Here is a 5,932-nt window from a genome sequence, read left to right as displayed (position 1 = left end):
CTTTGCTCTACAGTGTTATTTTGCCAGCATATTCAATGTGCTGACCCATTTCGGGCTGCAACGTATCATGTTGGAGACTTTTCAGACGAATAGTAAGGTGCGCTAGGTCATTGTTTTGCACTCAGCTATGCCGTTGGAGTTGATGGACTCACTTTACCTTCAAAGCCTTCCGTTGTATCTTCATTAGATGGCCTTCAGCCATATTGTTGTAATAAGTACTCTCTTTGAGATATTCGATGTAATAAGTGTGTGACTCAATTTTGTTATAAATCCTTCAAGTACTGTGTGTGTCAGCATTACCGATCCAGGGATGACACTTATGCACAGAGATTTGACCGGTTGAGGTCGGATCGCTACAAGATGGTATCAGAGCACATGCTGACTATAGGACGCGACCACTAAGATAAGCCATAGGTCACTATTCTTTGCTCATTTCTGAATCTTCTCCACTTTCCACTCTATAGATGGCGGACCCAAGGAACAAGTTTTCTCAACCGGATGAAGACACCAGTGCATCGCCGGTTGTCCCGGCATAGATCAGAAGGTTGCCGTCGCCAAGTTGTGCATGTGCCATCATGTCCTCATCTACCACTACTGCATTGTCAGGACCCCGACTCGATGTCACATCGATCTAGCTGGTAACACCTCATATCACTTTGCGGCCTCACGCACGGTATCCCCACGGGTGTCGTCTTACCTTTTCCCGGGACCGTTTGCGCCTTTTGGCTCACGTATATGATAGTGTCGCTAGCATCCATATGATAAAGAGCCCGGGCTGACATGACTAGTCGTAAACCCAAAGTGGCACAGACTTACAGGGACAGGCATCCATGACCCAGCTTCGAACGTGTCGGTCATCAGCAAGTGGGTCCGGGCTGTAGCACTGGGCTAGCAGGACTCCGGTAAACCGGGCTGTAGCGGGCTAACAGGACTCCGGTACTCAAAGCGTGACATTTCCCCGAAGGGACAGACACAGGAACGAAGAAGGACACATGCCGGCCAGCCTAAGTGTTCCAGAGCAGTAGCAAGCTACCATGGCTCAGCGGTAACACTAGGAGACATCTCCCGGTAAGAGAGGCTACTAAAGATAAACAACTAGATAGTCAGATCCCACACATACCAAGCATTTCAATCATACACACAATATGCTCGATATGTGCAAATACAACGAAGCATCACAACATGACTCTATGACACAAGTACTTTATTTAAGGCTCAGTGAGCCATACATAACATACACAAAGGTACGGGTCTCACGACCCAACATACAAGTCATACAGTCATACAAACCAGCAGCGGAAGTAGCTTGTCTGAGTACAGACAACTAGTAAAATAAAAGAGGCATTGGAAAGCCTAACTATACTACGTGGTCCTTCACAAGCTCAGGGTCACCACCTGGGTCTTTAGCCTACTCGTTGATGTCAACGTCTACAAAGAACCCATCAGAAGGGGTTGCAGCGTCTTCTGTAAAAATGTAAATTATAGCAACATGAGTACAAAGGTACTCAGCAAGACTTACATCAGATCCTACATACATGCATGTTATCAAGAAAGGTTGGTGGAGTTATTGCAGCAAGCCAGCTTTGACTCTTGGCTAGACTATCCTACGATACTCCAACTTGAAATGGTTTTGCGCACACGAGTCCACTACTCACCAATTCAATACACTACCGAGGATCCATCTCCGTCTTCCTTCGGAAGAGCCATCCTCGGCACTCACACTTATCTTGAGGCTTTTAACAGTTTCCATTTACTTGTCTATGAACTGTATAGGCAACCAAGTAGTCCTTTACCGTGGACGCGGCTATTCGAATAGATTATGATAACCCTGCAGGGGTGTACTTCTTCATACATGTTTCCACCACTTAGCGTCTGCACACGACATGTGCTCGGCAGACTTCAAGCGAAAGCCGACGTGGGTGTAGACCACGACCTACCTAAACACTTAAGCCTCTAGTCCAGGTTTATCGCCTATTCAGGTTCCATCCGCAGGGAGTCCGGCCGAGGTTTCCCATACGGCCCCGAACGATGTGAACAGGGTTCCCGAGATACCTAACGGGTATTCGGTACACCCGGCCACGTACCTACCGCATCACAGCCCACCCCTACGGTCAGCGCTGTCCACGGCCTCCAGTAGGCTACAAACACCAGAAACTACTTGCAACTCCTGGACAGAGAGCTAGGGTGAATAAGAAGCCGAGCGGGGTCATATTTCAGGGCCCAATGCATGGTAGTAGCTGTATCTTAAATCACACATACAGATCTCAGTGCTTAAGGTCGGCTTCAATGAAACAACCCACCATGTACTCCTACATGGCCTCTCATCGATACCTTTACCAAATCGTGTTCACCACACCACTCTCATTACCGACATAATCATTTCACTCTAGCCCATCACCCAGATGAACCAGACCTGACACGACTCTAAGCATAGCAGGCATAGCAAGGTAGGAACAACACATACATATGGCTCAATCAACTCCTACACATGCTAGTGGGTTTCATCTAGTTACTGTGGCAATGACAGGTCATGCAGAGGAAATGGGTTCAACTACCGTAGCACACAGCAGTTTGAAACGCGTTGTCTTAATGCAGTAAAAGAGAGCAGGAGCGAGAACATGGGATTGTATCGATATGATCAAATGGTTGGTTGCTTGCCTGATGGTTCGATGCACGGATAAGGTTCTTCGTTAGGGTAATCACGGTACTCCTCGGAGGCAGAACCTGTCGCAAAGGACACCGATACACAACCATCACCAAACAATGTGCAACAATATGATGCATGCATGAAACATGGCAATATGAGTGTGTTGGGCTAATGCAACTAAAACCAGAAGGGTTTGAACCAATTTGAATCAAATATTCAAATTTCAAACTCAAACATGGCCTTTTAAAGTGCTTTTCCTTGTTCTGCATTAAACATCAAGTTAACTTGTTTAGTCATGCATGAAAATAGTACAGATGGATAGATTTGATTTTTCTGATCATTTTTCATATATAATTTGTCTGATTTGGAGTTACAGAGTAAAAGTTATGAATTTTTGAAGTTTAAATAATATTCTGGAATTTCCTGATTTAAAATAATTCCAGAAAATCATTATTGCGTCAGCCTGACGTCAGTGTGACGTCAGCAGGTCAACGGAACACGTCAGGGTCAAACCTGACAGTGGGTCCCGCATGTCAGGGTGATTATTTTAATTAATGTTTAATTAAAACTAAACATGTTTAATTAACAGGGCTGGGCCCCACCTGTCATTGACTTAGGGGAGTCAACCAGGGCCCACCCGTGGTCAAAGTCAAAGCCAGCGAATACCAATGCTGTCAGGACCCCGACTCGATGTCACATCGATCTAGCCGGTAACACCTCATATCACTTTGCGTCCTCACGCACGGTATCCCCACGGGTGTCGCCTTACCTTTGCCCGGGACCGTTTGCGCCTTTTGGCTCACGTATATGATAGTGTCGCTAGCATCCATATGATAAGGAGCCCGGGCTGACATGACTAGTCGTAAACCCAAAGTGGCACAGACTTACAGGGACAGGCATCCATGACCCAGCTTCGAACGTGTCGGTCATCAGCAAGTGGGTCCGGGCTGTAGCACTGGGCTAGCAGGACTCCGGTAAACCGGGCTGTAGCGGGCTAACAGGACTCCGGTACTCAATGCGTGACATTTCCCCGAAGGGACAGACACAGGAACGAAGAAGGACACATGCCGGCCAGCCTAAGTGTTCCAGAGCAGTAGCAAGCTACCATGGCTCAGCGGTAACACTAGGAGACATTTCCCGGTAAGAGAGGCTACTAAAGATAAACAACTAGATAGCCAGATCCCACACATACCAAGCATTTCAATCATACACACAATATGCTCGATATGTGCAAATACAACGAAGCATCACAACATGACTCTACGACACAAGTACTTTATTTAAGGCTCAGGGAGCCATACATAACATACACAAAGGTACGGGTCTCACGACCCAACATACAAGTCATACAGTCATACAAACCAGCAGCGGAAGTAGCTTGTCTGAGTACAGACAACTAGTAAAATAAAAGAGGCATTGGAAAGCCTAACTATACTACGTGGTCCTTCACAAGCTCAGGGTCACCACCTGGGTCTTTAGCCTACTCGTTGATGTCAACGTCTACAAAGAACCCATCAGAAGGGGTTGCAGCGTCTTCTGTAAAAATGTAAATTATAGCAACATGAGTACAAAGGTACTCAGCAAGACTTACATCAGATCCTACATACATGCATGTTATCAAGAAGGGTTGGTGGAGTTATTGCAGCAAGCCAGCTTTGACTCTTGGCTAAGCTATCCTACGATACTCCAACTTGAAATGGTTTTGCGCACACGAGTCCACTACTCACCACTTCAATACACTACCGAGGATCCACCTCCGTCTTCCTACGGAAGAGCCATCCTCGGCACTCACACTTATCTTGAGGCTTTTAACAGTTTCCATTTACTTGTCTATGAACTGTATAGGCAACCAAGTAGTCCTTTACCGCGGACGCGGCTATTCGAATAGATTATGATAACCCTGCAGGGGTGTACTTCTTCATACATGTTTCCACCACTTAGCGTCTGCACACGACATGTGCTCGGCAGACTTCAAGCAAAAGCCGACGTGGGTGTAGACCACGACCTACCTAAACACTTAAGCCTCTAGTCCAGGTTTATCGCCTATTCAGGTTCCATCCGCAGGGAGTCCGGCCGAGGTTTCCCATACGGCCCCGAACGATGTGAACAGGGTTCCCGAGATACCTAACGGGTATTCAGTACACCCGGCCACGTACCTACCGCATCACAGCCCACCCCTACGGTCAGCGCTGTCCACGGCCTCCAGTAGGCTACAAACACCAGAAACTACTTGCAACTCCTGGACAGAGAGCTAGGGTGAATAAGAAGTCGAGCGGGGTCATATTTCAGGGCCCAATGCATGGTAGTAGCTGTATCTTAAATCACGCATACAGATCTCAGTGCTTAAGGTCGGCTTCAATGAAACAACCCAACATGTACTCCTACATGGCCTCTCATCGATACCTTTACCAAATCGTGTTCACCACACCACTCTCATTACCGACATGATCATTTCACTCCAGCCCATCACCCAGATGAACCAGACCTGACACGACTCTAAGCGTAGCAGGCATAGCAAGGTAGGAACAACACATACATATGGCTCAATCAACTCCTACACATGCTAGTGAGTTTCATCTAGTTACTGTGGCAATGAAAGGTCATGCAGAGGAAATGGGTTCAACTACCGTAGCACACAGCAGTTTGAATCGCGTTGTCTTAATGCAGTAAAAGAGAGCAGGAGCGAGAACATGGGATTGTATCAATATGATCAAATGGTTGGTTGCTTGCCTGATGGTTCGATGCACTGATACGGTTCTTCGTTAGGGTAATCACGGTACTCCTCGGAGACAGAACCTGCCGCAGAGAGCACCGATACACAAACATTACCAAACAGTATGCAACAATATGATGCATGCATGAGACATGGCAAAATGAGTGTATTGGGCTAATGCAACTAAAACCAGAAGGGTTTGAGCAAATTTGAATCAAGGATTCAAATTTCAAATTCAAATATGGCCCTTTAAAGTGCTTTTCCTTGTTCTGCTTAAAACATCAATTTAACTTGTTTGATCATGCATGAAAATAGTACAGATGGGTAGATTGGATTTTTCTGATCATTTTTCATATATAATTTGTCCAATTTGGAGTTACAGAATAAAAGTTATGAATTTTTGAAGTTTAAATAATATTCTGGAATTTCCTGATTTAAATTAAATCCAGAAAATCAATTACTGCGTCAGCCTGACGTCAGTGTGACGTCAGCAGGTCAACGGAACTGGTCCAGGTCAAACCTGACAGTGGGTCCCGCATGTCAGGGTGATTATTTTAATTAAAGCTTAATTA

Source organism: Triticum dicoccoides, chromosome 5A, assembly GCF_002162155.2.
Source record: "Triticum dicoccoides isolate Atlit2015 ecotype Zavitan chromosome 5A, WEW_v2.0, whole genome shotgun sequence".
Classification (NCBI taxonomy): Eukaryota; Viridiplantae; Streptophyta; class Magnoliopsida; order Poales; family Poaceae; genus Triticum; species Triticum dicoccoides.
This window is presented reverse-complemented; position numbering follows the sequence as displayed.